Source organism: Ictidomys tridecemlineatus, chromosome 7, assembly GCF_052094955.1.
Source record: "Ictidomys tridecemlineatus isolate mIctTri1 chromosome 7, mIctTri1.hap1, whole genome shotgun sequence".
Lineage (NCBI taxonomy): Eukaryota > Metazoa > Chordata > Mammalia > Rodentia > Sciuridae > Ictidomys > Ictidomys tridecemlineatus.
In genome coordinates this window covers 131406198-131425204 of record NC_135483.1, presented here as the reverse complement: position 1 = coordinate 131425204, position 19007 = coordinate 131406198, and the positions used below count along the sequence as shown (strand labels likewise).

Sequence of the window (19007 nt, the reverse complement as noted above, 5' to 3'; positions counted from 1 at the left end):
GGCAAATGTGACACAAACCATCTGAGCATGTCCAGACTAGCCTGCTGTATGATGGGAGATCATGTAGAGAGAAGCCCTAGTTGACAGCCACCCTGCAGAGGACTTAAAGCAGCCAACCTCGGCTGCCTAATCATCTGCTCCCTGCCACGCAGCAGCCAGCTGACCCAGATCAACAGCATTAACTAGCTGAGCCGTCCAAATTGACAACATACAGAATTTGTGACCTAAATAAAATGGTTGCTGTTTAAAGTCACCAAGTTTGGGGAAGTTTTGCTGAGAAAGCAAAATTATTTGGAAGAAAAAATAAGAAATTATAAAGGATGGATGGACAGGATATAAAGTAGAGCTGTAAAAGAAACAGGAAAATAATTCTAATTAGAAAAGAACAGGGAAATGTTAACTAGGGAGAGATATAACAAAAGAAGGTAAGTTAACAAGAAAGAATCAAAAAAGTATTGTGAACAGTATTGATAGGGATAAGAAACTGAGTAAGAACCTGTGTAAAGATACAAGCTGAGGATTCCAGAAATGGCATACAAAAGGCAAAACTTGTACTACCAGCAATGACTCCTGCCTTAGGCTGAGGGGCAGCAAGCCCTTAGGATTGGAATGTACAGTGTTATAAACGCTGAGGGCAGCAGGAAAGAGGTCACAGTGCTAGCATCCAGGGCTATAATAGCCCCATCAATAAGGCAGGTGGAAGAGACTCTGGGTAGACCAACAGCCTACTATGGCTCAAGCAGCATAAGATCCTAGAGATGCTGTTGGATGAGGACAAGGAGATGTTAAAAGTTCTCAATTACTTTTAATCTTGTTTCTTAAAAACAATTTGCAGACTTGGAGAAATTTACAGAGATATGAAAGGCAGAAGTTTAGCCATCAACATGCATTTTCAAGGAAGTAAAGGAAGAACTTGGAAGCATAAATGAAGATGTTGAAGCAACTCTTGTCAAGATATGACAAGTCATCTACAGGTAGCAAAGAAATAGTCTCAAGATTTAATAGTAAAACCATTAAGCTTCTGGATGAAAGTCAAATTAAAAAATAAGAGCATAAGTTGCAGATGCCTTCTTATACAAGTTCCAAATGACTTCTGCTGAAATAACTCAAGGAACAGAGAAGGACTTATTACTAAGGATGTTTTCAAGGCATTGGAAAGAGTAAAACATTCATAATTATGTCAAAGTTTACCTGCATATCAACAAACATCAGGTTTAGAAATTATGGAACAAAGGGCCTTGTTTCAAGAAATGGCTTGTGAAAGACTTCATCAGTGGACTCAAATGAAGAACCTTGATGATGAAGAACCTTGACACAAAAATCATATGAAACACCTCTAGCATTAACTAGGACAATGGAAGGCCTGCTAGGTATACCTTAGATGAATTTGGAATAGCCAGAGGAAGTACAGATGTATACGGGTTTACTGAGGTTCTTAAAGGAGGGAACCAAGGAGGTACACCTAGATCCATTGAAATCCACTCACATGACCCTTTGAGGTATGCAGAAAATTTATTAGCTTGGGTTCATCAACTTACTGCTTCTGAAATGAAATACTTTGAATCTCTCTTAAAGCATGTAAATACACAATTTTAAAGAAAATATTCAAGAAGGTGCTGACCATATCACTAAGGGGGGTGTGCAGGACTTTAAAGGTTCAATTTGAGTAAACTTGCTAAACTTGGGGAAGTTTTAGTATATAAAATTTCCAATCTTCTGAAATTTTACCAGTGGCATTGTTGTAAATAGTGCAACAGCATTGTTGACACTACTCTTTGCTGGACAAATAGGAAATATTGAAATATTTCTCAATAGGTTGAGTCTTCATACCAGTAAATTAAAGGACAAGGTTGAACTCTCACCACTGAACTTTGCACCAAATTGGGCACTCAGTCAGACACTCAAGTTACTACATAAAGTTTTGGATGTTTCTTTGGTCATACCCTTTAATGCTCAAAAGCTGATTTTGTGCAGGTTTTATCATGTGTCTTGGATCCTCTCTGCCAGATATGTGCTTTTATCAGCCAGCAGTTTAGGCACAGATAATACAGTCACTTCCATGGTCAATGCCCTATTGATAAGGACAACATTAGTTCTATTTGAATTCATTGGCAGATACAAAACAACCAGCATCTGGAAAGGCTAGTTTCAGACTGAAGTAAATTTAGACACTTATAAATGAGCAAGCCTCTTATGTTTTAACTAGAATAGGCTTGAATTATATCTACAACACTTTTCAGCACCCTAAACCTAAACAGGGTTTTTTAGTCAATATGCCAAACTTGGATTCTGTGTCACTGAGGTCTACAGTGGTTCAGTTTACCTGCCAGAAAACATGTTAATGTCACTGCTGAACCTTGTTCTAAGTACCACAATGAAAGAACAGATGCTAAAACAATCTACAGCACTAGTGTGTAGGGCCTGTGGTGAAGCATGTACTGCTGTGAGGCAGTCAATAAACACAGAGATCTAGAGAGCCTTCTATGCTGATCACTACAGCAAACACAAACACTTCTCTCCTAGTTATATTATTTGATTGTGTTAGCAAAATATTGCATCCCTAAAATATTGAAGCCTGTCTTATTTTTTAACCTATTAAATCTTTACTTAGAGATTTGACAGAATTTTCTTTACATTATAAATTTGTAGGTCCCAATTATTTATTTCAGTTTCAATAACATGGAAATAAGTAACACATTGGATTGAGTTAGTATTGCTCTGATCTGATTTCTATAGATTCTTTATTAGCCACCTCTCTAGCTCTGCAGTTTCCCCTTTATTTTGGAACATAAATGAAAAAGTAGTATGAGAGTTTTGAAGTATTTTTTACAAGAATAATTCTAAATTAACAGCATATAAAAATTTTGTCAAAATTTAAGAATTAGTATAAAATGTGACCTAATAAATGCTTCTTTATCTAAAAAAAAGGAGACAAAATTGAAAGCAGAATATAAATAAATGCCAAGTCATGTGGAACTATAAGGGTTTAGAGCCCAACAAGAATATAGCCCTTTGGGGAACCTATAATGCACTATCTACTATGTTAAATGTTTGTTGACATTTTCTCATTTAATTTTTACAAAATTCCTGTAGATTCCATTTACAGATAAGGAAACAGGTTCAAAAAAGCAACTTGCCAATAAACAGGTTGTGGAGATTTGCTATACAGCATAAAGCCTATTGCTATTTAAATTTTTCTTAGATCTTATGTTCTGATCACTAATAATAATAATAATATTAATAATAATAATAATATACAGCAGGAGGAAACTTTAGGAAGTGATGGATATGTCCAGCAATATCCAACATAACTGCCAGTATACCCTCTCTTAGCACCTTGTCTAAGCACTAGTCTATAGGGCCTGTGGTGAAGTTTTAGTATATAAAATTTATAAATTTTATAAATTTCCCCAAATCCCAATTAAATGGCATTATATAATTAGGTACATAGTACCTATGATAGGTTCTAGAGCCCAAAATGTGGTCTATGTCTATATTCCCAGGACCTGGCATACTAAAATCTTAATAAGTGTTTCTTGGATGACATACCAATATAAAGCTTTTTCACAGTATTTTATGCTGCAGTAGGCTGAAATATTTTTAAAGTATAGTTCACAGAAGAGAGGATTTGAAGGAGAATGGGATCTGTATTGGTAAGTGAAAATAGATTGCATGACTTATAAAGGGAGGTGCAGGAATACAAAACAGAGATATCGTATTCGCATCCTTCACTGGTTCTTGGCAGAAAGTACACAGAAATTTTATTTCTTTAAACATCGATCATAATAAATGAATATAAAAAGAGTTTTTTTTTTAATCTTTCAGTGATTTTTACAGAATATAGTAGATGAAAACAGTGACTAGTGCTCTCCCACATGCAACCCTGGCAATATTGGTGTTAGTCTTATGCCTGCTCACCGGAACCAGTGTGCACCTCTCTTCCTAACTCTGTGCTCAGTGAAAACACTTTAGCAGTATGAAATTAGCCACAAAGAAAGCACATAACCACATAAATTAGCAAATGGTACAAATTAAAAATATTGGGGAGGTGGGAAGGCAGAGAGGGAACAGAGAATATAGAGTATTGCTGTGTGTCTGCCTGTGGGGACATACAGGTGGAACTTCCTAAATTTTCTCTTTTTTATAAGTTATTGAAATTTTTCTGTATTCAAAAGTAGTCTGATCATTTCATTATAATAAGCTTGACTTCACTTTCTCAAAAGGATTCCTTGAGTAGTTTTATGAAGAGAGTAAAATAACAACCTTGGGCAAGGCAAAAGCATGAGATAAAAGGTCAATGTTGAAAGTGAAGTTAGGGGTCATATTCCCTCCTGCATCTATTTTCATCCTCTAATTTTCATAGGTCCCAAAGAGTATTTTAGGAAGAAGGGAAACTAAACCCTAATCTTTTTTTGGTGCTGGGGATTGAACTTCTAAAGCAGTATAGTTCCCTAAATGAAGAAGGCAGGCAGGATTGATAATAACCCTCCACCAGCAGCTCCCATCAAGAACAAACACCAAGGCAGAGAGAAAGGGCTGGCAATTTCCAAAACTCAGTAGCAGCCTTTATATTATCTAGTGTGCATATGTGTATGCACATGCACACATAAGTGGATGTGTGTGCATATAACTGGTTCTAAGTCCATCATGTGATAAATGCCAAAGGCCTAGATACTAAGGAATTTACCTTCAGTAGAGAGAGGATGTGTATGTGTGCCTTAAAATAAAGAAGATAAAAGACTTGGGTCATTGAGAAGTATGACACTTAAGACTCAAGGCAGATTTTGCTTTGTATATGCAGAGGGAGAGGTTATGGGGCTGTGTAGGAACACTAGATAGATAAGCTATAGAAGAAGTAACAGTTTTAGTGGACATGGCCTTATATGTATGATGGCAGGCAGGCACATAACTCTAGTGGCAACTTGTATCATTCCCACTGCTCTAGATGCTACCAGACTTCTACCTGGCAGTAGAAGAAACATAGTTAATTGGCTAGGCTATCCATTAGTAAGTATTTATTTAGGTTAAACTTGAGAGCCATATCTAGTACACGATCCTCAAATTTTTATCTCTTTTGTTCACTGCTCTATTTCTAGTATCTGGAACAGTGTCTGGCACTAACAACAGTCACCCAACAGAGTTTCAAGAATGGCTAAATTAATGGATCTGAAATTCCATTCTTCTCACCAAATGGGTTATATATCATAAACTTATCCAACCCTTTAGACTAAAGTAAATCTAGAGACCCTTGGGAGGAGAATCCGAGGAGGAATACCATACTTCTAGAGAAAGCACAACCTCTGAGTTATTGTACTTTAAGTGTGAACCAAGGGCTGGTAGTGCACTTACCTCACATGTACAAGGCCCTGGGTTCAATCCCCAATACCACAAAAAAATAAATAAATAAATTTAAAAGGATTTAAATGTGAAACAAATATGAACAAATTTTGTATCTCAAGATGATAAGCCTAACATACTCTAGTAAAATTAGCAAGTCAAATTTGATGTCATTTTTTTCATATCTACTTTAATTTGAACTGCTTTTTTCCTCATGAAAGGTATAAAACTGCTCTCTGTGGATTTTACAAGGCATAAACAATTTATATAACATTTTGAACACCTTCATCTGTATAGAGTAAGGAATCCTTTCTAATTTTAAAAGTAATAAACTTCTATTGTCAGTGCATGTGAAAACTAAAAAGCTTTAAGCATTTCATCTTTAAACAAAGCTAATTAGGAACTTATGTTCTAAAGTATACACTAGAAGTTCATAGAATTTAGAGCTGGGGAATGCTTTAGAAATCACCTGGTAGAAACCTCTCATTTTAACATGAAATAAACTGAGGTTGAAGAAGTTAACTCAGCATTTCTAAAACCAAATATTGTTCAGTAGCCCTTTTCCATTATTGATAATTAAAACAACTCAATCATTTTTTTTCTAACATGGAATCCTACTATTTCTATTTAACAAAATTGAAATTATATACAAATCTTCCATCTAATAGATTTTCAAATACTTTTAGTAGTCATGTTCTTTCTAAGTATTTCTTTAGCATTTTCCTCAACTAATATTTGTGTTATTTTATTACCTCTACTGCAATCATGTTGAATTCTTCAGCGTATCTACCTTAGTTGTATCCAATGAAGGGCTACAGAATATACCTGGGGCAATTTAGTTTTGCCAATACAGGTACCCACAGCACTTGTGGGTGAAAATAGCATTCCAGAAGTGAATAATCCAGGGACAACATGAAGAAAAAGAATTTTAAAAAACAAAGACAAGTGTGGAGAAAAAACAATGTTTAAAAGAGAGTTGAGTTGTCAAAAGTTTAAAGAAATAAATAGAACCTCTCACTATGTTAATAGAAATGTGTAAAGGTGCAATCATTCTGAAAAATGGTATAAAAACATGTATCAAATTTTCAGCTTTAAAACATTTGGAAGAGAATTTACATCTGTAAGATCATCAAGTGCACAGAATATATATACAACAATATTCGTAGGAGTTTTGTTAAGAGAAAAGTGAGAAATAAACAAAATGTGCATTAATAAGGGATTGATTAAATAAATCAAAGTACAACCATGCAATGACATGTTCTGCAGCAACTCAAATGATGACATCTACATTATTAACATGAAAATATTCTAATTTTTTAGTTGAAAAAAGAGTCATTTAAGAGGTCAAACATGTACCATAATTCCATTTATATAGTCTAGTTATAATTGTTTGTTTATGACACATGATTAAATTAATGTTCTATTCATAATATTAATCCTGTTATTCTTTTCAGAATATTTATAGTAATAATTTCTGAGTGGTTTGTTTGCATTTCTGATGTTGCTTTGTTTGCTTTCTTTATTCTTTTGAATAAAATTTGGAGATTTTTAAAAATTTTTATATATATTTTAATTTTGTTGATGGACCTTTATTTTATTTATTTATATGCAGTGCTAAGAATCAAACCCAGTGTCTCCCATGTCCTAGGCAAGCGCACTACCACTGAGCTACAATGCCAGCCCCATCTTGGAGATTTCTAATTGTTTATATTATTTTAATAATTTTTATAATAATAAAGTTATTTTTATTTCAAAAAATCTAAAAATTTCAGAAAGGGTAGAAAAATCAGTGGAATAAAATTAAAAAAAAAAAACAGCAAGGAACATGGTGTGAGAAGATAGGAAGCCTAGGCAAGAAAGATGGAAAAAAAGAGTGATCTAAAAAGAAAGGCACTGTCAGAAGTTTTAAAAGCCACAGGGAATTCGGGGCTGAGGACAGAGGGTTACTATAGCTGGCAATTCAAAGTACTTAATAATTAGATAGAAAGCAAATTAAGAAACCAAAAGAAAAAGATCAATGAGACAGCATGAGAGAAATAAGGCATTCACATTTAAACAGTCTCAAACTTTGTAAATAGGTCTTTTGTTTCATGATCAATATTATGACTAATTTCATTGGCAGTGTTGGCACTATGCTTTGGATTCATCATAAAATGCTTTCTTACTATAGAATTATCTACTTAAATCAGTAATTTATCCCAACCACAAACTGTTATACAAAGAAAAATAAGAATTTTTTTTAAAAATCCTTTTGCTAAGAAGCCTGTAGTGTTTTACAAGGTATTTCTAAGGTAATTTAGAAAGTTTGAAAGTAATTAAAAAAAAAAAAACACTCATGATATTCTCTCCCCCAGAGGCCAGATGAAAGCTTATTTTAACAGCAGAGAATTAAAATTTTACGTTCTTCTCATCATGATTTCAATCATTTTGTCCTTTATTATATTTCCACCTGAAACTCATTAAGGGGTAGAAACTCGAGAGGATCTGTTTCTTCCATCATGTTTTCAATGGTTGGACCATGGGCAGTAGGAACACCTAGGGAGCCAGGAAAGAGGGAAGATGGGATGAGGGAGGAAACACATAAACCAAGCGTGGAATGCTGGTCACCAGGGGACGGGAGGCAGAGGGGGTCTGGGGTGATGGCCATAGAATATAAAACTTCACTTAGATAGGAAGAGCAAGTTCAAAAGGTCCATTGTACAACCTGGTAACTGTAGTTAATAACAATGTATTGTATTTCAAAAAAATCTGAGAAGCACATGTTAAGTGCTCTCACCCAAAAGTAATCTACCTGGCTTGGTACAGTGTCACATGCCTGTAATCCCAAGAACTCAGGAGGTTAAGGCAAAAAGGATGACAACTTTGAGGACAGCCCAGGCAACTTAGCAAGACCCTGCCTCAAAATAAAAAAATAAAAAAAAAAATGGCTGGGGATGTATGTTGCTCAGTGGTTAAGTGCCCCTGGTTTCAATCCCTAGTACCAAAACTAAAACCAAAACCAAAACAAAACCTTATGTGAGGTGAGGTAAAGCATATGATTTCATCCAGATTTAGTTATTCAACAATGTATATAATCTTCAAAGTATCATGTTGTACAGAGCAATTACATATAATCTTCTCTGTGGATTTAAAGCATAAATTTTTAAAAATGAATAGAGGAGCAAACAATTTCATTCACTAGACAAAAATATAAAAGAGAACATTTCAAGTAGCAATTTCAGAATGCTGGACACCTGAAAGGAATTAATTTTATTAAGGTTCCAGTAGTTTTAGTACTGCTAAAATTATGGGTATACACTAGCCCCTCGAAAATCAAGAATATCACCATTTTTGATTATTTAATACTTGTTCATTATTACCAGTATTTAAAACAATTGCTGTATTTAATGTGAATATAAATAGGTAAAGTGGCCACAGTAATTTTTTTTCCCCAATAATGTCTAGAACTCAAGTATCTCAATGACAACACTAATACCTAACCCTCCTTGGGGAAGGAAGAGTACAAAACAAAAACTTGGCTCAGTGTCTTTACGCTAGCCTCACTATCTGATTAGCATTAACTAGTTATTGATAAATGCTGATGAATTCCCCCCAAAAAATTCAAATGGACTGGTCATTTTATTAGAGGACACTGTAGAAAGAAGATACCCTGTAGAGGCTGTGTGTCCTATACAATTGATGAGCTTTCAGGATACTTCTAGGGGATTAGCAGCCAAGAAGTGGACTAAGTTGACATACTTCACAATGTCCCCTTCACAGTACTACTTCCACATTTTAAACTGCATAACTAAAGAATGAATACACTTAAGTCTTGGGTGTCTAGAAAACTCAACAAAGAGTATAGTGTTAATATAAACCTATATACTAGATATTAAGAATCTTTGGTCACTAAGTGGTTTGTCTTCCAAGTATTAAATGTTTTCCAATAAAAATATTTAAGGATTAATGGAACAATTTCTTTGCTCTAAAATTCCCTTTTAATATTTCTAGGATTATATTTAATGTAACAAAAAGGAATTTCTTTTCATCTATTATATTTCTGAAATACTGATTGATAGGAAATGTTACATATACAGAAACACACAGAGAGAGTTCTCATTTATAGAGATTATGGCATATGTCACATTAAAAAGCAAATACACCATACCCAAATACTACTGTGCATTTGATAGGTAAAGAATAACAATAAGCAGAGCAAAATGAATTTATGTGAGTCACATACACAAATTATATGAAATAATTAAAGGAAGAACCATAGAATATGGTGTATCATTCAACTGAGAGTTAATTTTAGGAATAAAAGTGAATTTCATTATTAAAGGCTTTTATTATCTTATTTTATTATTACTAGGATACCCATAGGAAAATAGGACAGTTTATTATGAAATGTAAATAGCCATTAAAGATGATTTTCTAAATGATTGAAATTTACTGCTGGCTATTCCTTTCTGAAATGTCCAATGTTATCCTCCCTAATTTTCATCTTCAAATTTCCAATGTGTTTGGCAGGCAAAATGTACAACTTTAAAAGATTCTTATGTAACACCACTACTTATAATCAGCTCATCAAATACCACTTAGAACTATACCATCAATTGACCCTATATCAACAATACTAAATATATTATTAATTTGTAGTGCAGCAGAGAATTTAAAATAAGAACATCAGGCTGTAATAAAAACCAGACTCCAATGAAGAGTGTCTTTCCTATTGAAGGGAATGAATTCCAGTCCAGTGGGAATTTGATAACTATAAAACATTTCAAACTCAAACAAAATTATTTGGAAAATTATTGTGGTATGGGTACTAACTTAATTTAAATGCCTTATTGCTTAATAATAGGACAGTGTCAACATTTTAAAACTAGTCATGAAAAAGTAAGTAAATTTGGCCAAGTCTCTTTGTGGATTTGAATCTCTGTCCTAATAGTTATTAGTCATTTGATCTGGGCAAGTTGTTTAATTGCCTGTGCTTTAGTTTATTCCTTTGTAAAATGAAAATAATAATGGAACTTGCCTCATTGAATAACTACAAAATTAATCCATTCTCCATTATCTGACCTAACTCATGCAAAAATTTAAACTTCATCCCCAGTCACATTTTATGTGCTTCCATACAATCTGTGATTTAGCCAAATCACATTTGTCATTCCCAGAATATAAAAGATCCTTTATTCTTTGAATTTAGAACTCCTGTTCATCCTTCAAAGCACACCCCTATCTTTGTGAACCCAATGTTTGTTTCTCCTAGCAGAATCCACTTTCTGCTTCTATTGAAAATTTGCATATTCTTTATTATAATGAGCTATACTTAAATTTATATATATACATATATATATATATGTATATATAAATATATATATATGCAATTTGAGGACAGATTGCATCTTCCTAATATGTGTCTTCATTCTTACAATCTAAGTCTATAGTGTTTACCTATTCCACATGAAATCTATATAACCATAGCTTATGAACAAGCCCTGATATTAACTAAAATTTCAAAATTCCAGCTGAGCATGATGGCACATGCCTGTTTCAATAGTGACTCAGGAGACTGAGGCAGGAGGATCACAAGTTCATGGCAGCCTTAACAAGTTAGCAAGGCCCCATTTCAAAATTTAAAAATTTATAAAGGGCTTGAGATGTTGTTCAGTGGTAAATCACCCCTGTGTTCAATCCCCTGTACCAAAATAATAACAATAAAATTTCAAACTTTGGTATCTTCAATATAATTTTGTTAAGTTTTGATGATTAGTGATGTTGGGCATGTTCACTTATCCCCATCTGCAATTTGTTTGTCTTTGAAGAAATGTCTATTCCAGTATTTAGCTTATATTGTTAGTTTTTTGCTAGTTAATTATAGGAGTTCTTTACATATTTTGGAAATTAACCCCTTGACATATATACAGTTTGCAAATATTCACTTTCATTTCATTAAGTTGCCTTTAAATTAAGGTTATTATTTCCTTTGCAGTGCAGAAAGTTCTTAGTTTCATGGAGTCTCACTTGTCTGTTTTTGCTTTTGTTGACTGCTGTTGGGTTTATATCCTCGAAATCACTGCCAAGACCACGTTGTGAAGCTTTTCCTGTGTTTTCTTCAAGTTTCATACTTACAGGTCTTAGTTTTAAGTCTTTAATCTACTTTGAGTTGATGTTTATGGGTCCAATTTCATTCTTCCTCATGTAGATAACTGATTTTTATTGAAAAGACTTTTCTCTAGTATGTATTCTTAGCACCTTTTTTGATGATCAACTGACTACTAATCTGTGACTTTTCTTCATGGCTCTCTATTCTGTTCCACTGGTCTATGTATCTGTTTCTATGCTAGTACCGTATTGTTTTGATTACTGCAGGTTTGTGGTATATTTTGAAATCAGGTAATGTGATGTCTCCAGCTTTGTTCATCATGCTCAAGAAGGATTTGGCTATTCCAGATGGTTCTATGTGAATTTTAGGATTATTTTTTCTATTTCTGTGAATAATGTTTGAATTTCAATAGAGATTGCATTGAATCTATAGGTAATTTTGGTAATATGAACATTTTTATAATATTAATTCTTCTAATCCATGAACATAAATTATATTTCTGTTTGTGTCATCTTTAATTCAATTTATCAACATTTTATCATTCCCACTACACAGATCTTTCACCTCCTGGTTAGATCCATTTTAAGTACATTTTTTACCATTATAAATGAGATTGTTTTCTTTTAAGACACTGAACACTATGGATTTTTATATATTAATCTTTATTCCATAACTTGACTAAATTTATTTATTTGTTCTGAGAGTTCTTTTGGTAGAGTCTTTACAGGTTTACATATAAAATCTTAATTCTTCTTCTTCAATTTGAGTGATTTTGTCCCCATTCTCTTACCTACTTTCTCTGCATAGGACTTTCAGTACTTGGTTGAATAGAAGCAACAAGAGTAGTCATCTTTGTCTAGTTTCTGATCTTAGATGAAAATCTTTCAACTTTTCATCATGGAGTATGAGATAAACTGTGGGTTTATCAGATATGCTCTTTTTAGTCTTTAGGCACATTCTTCAATAACTAATTTGTTGAGAGTTAATTTTTTTATAAAAAGGATGTTGAATTTTGTCAATTGCTTTTTCTGCATCTAGTTAAAGAATCATACCATTTTTGTCTTAATTCTGAATTTTGTCTTGATGCTTTTGTCCTAGATCCATGAATATGGTATGTCACACTCATTGATTTACATATATAGAATCAATCCCAGGGATAAACCTTTCACCACAGGAGTAAATACTACTCTACCATGACATACAAAGCATCTTTTCTTCTGCTAACTTTTGGCCTTGTTTTTCTTCTAGTTCCTTCGAATGTAAAGTTTATTTGAGCTCATTCTGGTTTTCAGTTTTTGGTATTGGGGATTGAACCTAGGGCTGCTTAACCACTGAACCACATCCCCAGACTTCTACTTCTTCTTCTTCTTCTTCTTCTTCTTCTTCTTCTTCTTCTTCTTATTATTATTATTATGAAACAGGGTCTCACTAAATTACAGAAGCTGGCTTTGAACTTGTAATCCTCCTGCCTCAGCCTTTCATGCTGCTGGGATTATAGGCATTTTTTTAATGTAGACATTTATACTATAGTCTTCTCTTTTAATACTGCTTTTGCAGTATTAAAAGTATTAAAGTATTACTTTTGCAGTATTAAAATTTTGTCTACATTTTTTAATGTAGACATTTATACTATAGTCTTCTTTTTTAATACTGCTTTTGCGGAATTTCACAAGTTTGAATAAGTAGTATTCTCATTTCCATGTCTCAAGATATTTTGTATGTTCCTTTTTGATATCTTTTTTGACCTATTGGTTGTTCAAGAATGTTTTGTCTAATATCCACATTGTAATCCACTTGTAATTGTTTCAGTATTTATACTGCTATGGGTTTCTAGTTTCATCCTATTGTGGTCATAAAAATTACTTGGTCTGATTTTGATCTCTTTAACTTCCATAAAACTGGTTTTGGGGTCTAAGATTCTGTAGAATATTCTGGCTACCTTGAGAAGAATGTTTATTCTGCTCCTATTGAGTGAAATGTTCTGTATATGTCTATTAGGTTCATTTTGCCTAGAATGTTCTTCAACTGCTATTTCCTTTTGATCTTACTTTTAGATGTTTTACCATCACTGAAAGTGGGATATTAAATCCTCCTACTATTATTGTATTGCTATTTCTATTTTCAGTTCTACTGATATTTGCTTTATTTATTCATGTGTTCTAATGCTGAGTATATAAATATTTATAATTATAATGCCTATTCCTACTGTATCAATTATTATAATTATTCTGGTGAATTGATACTTTTTCCATTATAAAATGTCTTTGGAGGGAGCTCTTACAATAGTTTTAACTTATGTGTTTTGTTGGATATAAGTGCAGCCACCTCTGTTCTTTCTTTACATATTCATGGAATAGTTTTCCATCCTACACTTTCAGTTTATGTATCCTTAATTCTGAAATGAGCTTCTTATAGACAGCAAATAGTTCAGTCATCTTTTTTCATCATTCAGCCACTCTTGTCTTTTGATTGGGGTGGGGAACAGTTACATGCATTTAATTTTAAGGCAGTTTTTGACAGAAGAATGTATTATTGCCATTTTGTTAATTGTGTTCTGTTAGTTATGTGGTTTATTTTCCTCTCCTACTGTCTTCCTTTATGCTTTGATTTTTTTTGTATGCTCATATTCTTTGATTCTTTCCTCTTTTCCTTTTATGTAAACCCTGTAGGTATTTTTTGTGACTACTATGGGGCTTACAAATTTTATAAAACATAAGATCTTATATTTAAAAGAGTCTATTTTATTCTCATAAAAACTTAGGCTCAATCAAATAAAAACAACTCTGAATTCTCCCTCCCACCCATATTTTATGGTATTGTATCACAACTTTCATCTATTTATGTAGTGTATCTATTAACATATTTCTACCTATTAAAAGTATTTTTACCACTTTTAACAATTTTTACTAGAATCAAAAAGATTTACTCACCATTCTTACAGTTTTATCATTCTGTATTTTTCTATATATTTACCTATATTGGCAATTTTTATAGTTTCTTATGTTATCATGTTACTATTTGTTTCATGTTGAAACCCTTCCTTTAGTAGTTCTTATAGGCAGATCTTATGCTGATGAACATTTTCTACTTTTGTTAGTTGGTAAAATATTTTCTCTTCATTATTAAAGAATAGTTTTATTAGGCACATTGTTCTTAGTTGGCATTTTTTCTTTCAGGACTTTGAATATATCATCCTACCTCCTTCTGGTCTGCAAGGTTTCTGCTAAGAAATCTGCTTTTCATCTTGTAAAGTTCCCTTGTACCTAACAGTTTTGATCTTCTTTTGCTACTTTCCAATTCTCTCTTTAACCTTAATGTTTGACAACTGTGTTATAATTTGTCTTGATACAAAAATCTTTTCTTTTCCCCAGGACTGGAGATTAAACCTCTACCACTGAGCTACATCACTAGCCCTTTTTATTTTCAATTTTGAGAAAGGATCTCAAAATTGCAATCCTCCTGCCTCAGCCTGTTGTGTAGCTGGAATTACAGGTGTGAGCCACCATGCCCAGCTACTTTTCAGTATTTTCTTTCTCTTTGTGAAATACTCACTTTGTTTCAGTAATGTTTCTCTAACCTTAGATAATATCTTTATGACAGTTACTTTGAATTTTCCATGAGGTACATCACATATATAGATATATAGCTACCATATATATTATTATGTGTGTGTGTGTGTGTGTGTGTGTGTGTGTGTGTCTGTGTGTGTATGTCTGTGTATCTCCATCCATTTCATTAGGCTCATTTTCTAGAGATTCATCTCATTCCTTTGAATAGAATGTATTTTCACGTTTCTTCATTTTTCTTCACTCTTTGTATTTTGTTACTAGATTTCTCACAAAAGGAAATTTTTTTGTGACTTGTTCCCAAATAGTGTGTCTATAGAAGAGAAGAGGAGGGTTCATCACTTCGTACTCTGCCATCTTACTGACATTAATCCTCTGTATTTTTTTAATTGACTATTTGTATTGCTTCAAGTATCCTCAATTCTTCAAACAGCTGTTCTCACCAAAAAACTAGTAGTATTGAACCAATTTGTGTTCTCTTGGCACATTTCCTCTGCTGCTGTAAACAAACAAGATTTCACTACTCACAAACAGCACCATTTTTCATACTTTGTTAACAAATCATCCATTCAGAAATGTATGTTGGTTGCAGCCTCACTGTCATTTTTAACTTTGTAAAGAAATTCTGCTGATATCATATTCCATTTTAACTTTCTAATTTATTCTGATTGATACCCTTTGAGTCACAGAGGTTTTTATGAATATTTACTCTGATTATGGTAATATCTATTTTATTCTAGCATATCAATAGTTTCATTATATAACAAAATGTTTTACTATCTAATTAAATAACAAGAAAAAATCTACATGCACTGTGCCAAAAAAGCACAGCATTCAGAGTCTATTTCTCCCTCATTTTCTTGTTCTGAAAAGTAATAAAAATAAAATCTCATGGTATAGTGATATACATTATACTAAAACTTCATGATTAATGCAATGAGTAGCAGTGTGATACATGGAACCACATACATTCAGTCATTATTCTTCCGTTGTAATGCAAAAGTATCTATAGATAAAACACAATTGATGAGCATATCTATGCTCCAAAAAAGCTTTATTAATAAATACTGTTGTAATTTGGATCTTAAATGTCCCCCAAAACTCATGTGTTTAAGGTTTGTTCCCCAAAGTAGCAGTGAGGGGGATCCTTTGTGAGAGGATTGGGTCATGAGGGCTCTGACCTGATTAACTGACTAGTCCATTGGTGAATTCATAACTTAATGGTCTATCTGAAGGTGGTGGAAACTTTAGGAGGTGGGGCCCAGTTGGAGGAAATAGTTCACTGGTAGTATGCCCTTGAAGGGTGTATTTTATCTTCAGCCCCTTTTTCTCTCCCTCTCTCTTCTTCTCTTTTCCCAGCTGACCTAAGGTGAGAATCTCTGCTATATCATGCACTCCCCACCATATTGTTCTGCCTCACCATCAGCCTATAAACCATGGAGTCAAGAAACCATGGACTAAAACCTCTGAAATCATGAGCAAAAATTAATCTTCTTTCTTTTAAGTTATGTACCTTAACAACTTAAATATTTTATCACAAAGATGGATAGTTGAAACAAACACTGAAATCTTAATTTCATGGAAATTTTATGTCAGAAATATTACTATTAATTCTTCTGATCTATCTCTAGCCTCCCTCTCCTGAAGTTGATTAGTACATGACTTTACTCTGAAGCGATTGTGGTAAATAAGATTCAATATCTTCTCTCAAAGTGGTGCTGATACTGGGAACCATAAAGGACACACATTGAATTAAAGTGTCAATACACTGGGGCCTCATGAGAAATAAGCTTACTAAATAGTTCCTTGCATTAAAGAATAAGCATTGATCATCCCACAGATGTGTAGACATATAAGCAGCTTGCAAAAGCAATTGAACAAATTTCCTCAAACTACCCACACTTAAACAACTGATCCCATTGACACCAAAGTGAAAGAATTTTAAAAATTCATAGTTAAAATGTTCCATGAGCTAAAAGAAGATGTAGACAATTATCTTAGAGAGAAAGGCAGGAAGTGAAAGACCATTTCAATAAAGTGATAGAGACTCTTTAAAAGAACCAAACAGAAACCCTGGACATGAAAGACTCAAAAATTCAAATTCAACAATTAATAGAAAGCACCAGCAGTAGATTAGACCACTTAGAGGACAGATTCTCAGACCTTGAAGACAAAGTATTTGATCTTGAAAATACAGTCTCTGATATTGTATTCTAACCCACAATTTAAAAAGGAAGATTAGAAGTTTATTGGATTAAATAAAGAGGAATGAAGATAAAGGAGGAAGGATGGAAATAGAAAAGACAATAGAATGAATTGGACATATCTTTCCTATTCTTATATATAAATACATGATCAATGTCACTTCACATCCTATACAACTACAATAATGGGATCCTAATTGGAACAAATTATACTTATTCCATGTGTATATAATATACCAAAATACATTCTACTGTCATGTGTATATAGAAAGAACAAATATATTAAAATTTTTTAAAAAATTTAAAAAGTAAAATGCCAATAATAAATTAATAATAAAGAAAAATGTTCAGAGACCATGACCAGCACATTTAAGAAATCTGGGATGACATTAAGAGACCAAATTTAAGAATCAATGGTATCCAATACACAAACTGAAGGAATGCACAATTTTTTCAATGAAATAATAACAAATTTTTCCCAAGTTTTAGGAATGAGATGAAAATCCAAATGCAAGATACATATAGAACCCCAAATGGCAAGATTAAAAAAGATTCTCTCCAAGACACATTATAGTAAAAAACGCCTAATATAGAGAATAAGAATAGAATTTTAAAAACTGCAAGAGAAAAATGACAAGTCACATTTAGAGGTAAACAGATGAGGATTTCAACTAATTTCTCAGCCAAGACTAAATGCCAGGAGGATTAGAAATAATGTATACCAAGACCTGAAAGAAAACAGATGCCAACCAAGATTACTACATTCAGAAAAAGTGTCCTTCAGATGAAATTAAAAAATCTTCCATGATGAAGAGGAACTAAAATAATTAATAACCACTAGTCATGAACTATAAACATATTGAGCAAACTATTTCATGTAGAAGAAATGAAAAATAAAATTGAGAGGTATCATAGAGATGAATATCACCAGAATAACAGCCAGTTAAAGGAGAATCAAGTATGAATTAAGTATTAGAAATAAATCAAAATGACAGGAAATAAAAATAATCTCTCTATAATAGCATTGAATATAAATGGTCTAAACTCCCCAATCAAAAGACATAGATTGGCAGATTGCATTAAAACACAAGACCCAATTGGGTTATATGTTGTTTGAAAGAGAATTACTTAACAGGCAAAGACATCCAAAGAAGTAAAGGGATTAAAAAATATATATACCCCATGAAAATGGAAACTGAAAGTAAGCAGGGGTAACTATTCTCATATCAGACAAAGTAAACTTCAAGCCAAAATTAATCAGAAAAAACAAAGAAGGTCACTTTAAACTTGTTTAAGGGAAACATCCAACAACAAGATATGATGATTATAAATATTACATATATATAAGTATTATAATATATTATATTTATATTTACACTTAAACCCAAATAATGGTGCATGTATGTATGAAGAACAAAACATTTTCAATATAAAAATCAAACAGACAACAATAATACTTTCAACATATCTTTCTCACCATTAGATAGGTCATCCAGATATAAATTAAGTAAAGACTCTTCAAAACTAAAAATTATTAATGAAATGAACCCAACAGATACCTATAGAATATTTTGTCCAACAACAATATAATTCATTTTCTTCTCAGTAGTACATGCGACTTTTTCTAAAATAGATCATATTTTAGTGCACAAAAAAACTTAGAAAATATAAAAATATAGAGATAATTCCTTGCAATCTATCAGATCATAATGTAATGAAATTATAAATCAGCATAAAGATAAAAATAGAAACAATTATAACACCTGCATATTAAATAATACACTTTTGAATGAGGAATGGATCACAGAAGAA

General features: G+C 32.7%; 1 protein-coding gene and 1 pseudogene across 13 annotated transcripts in view; one reads left to right on the top strand and one right to left on the bottom strand.

The window, feature by feature from the left end:
- Slc4a10 (solute carrier family 4 member 10) overlaps positions 1–19007 on the bottom strand; it is a 279064-nt gene that overhangs the window by 138969 nt on the left and 121088 nt on the right. The gene's annotated exons all lie outside the window — the stretch shown is intronic.
- LOC101960324 (conserved oligomeric Golgi complex subunit 6 pseudogene) lies at positions 858–2523 on the top strand (annotated as a pseudogene).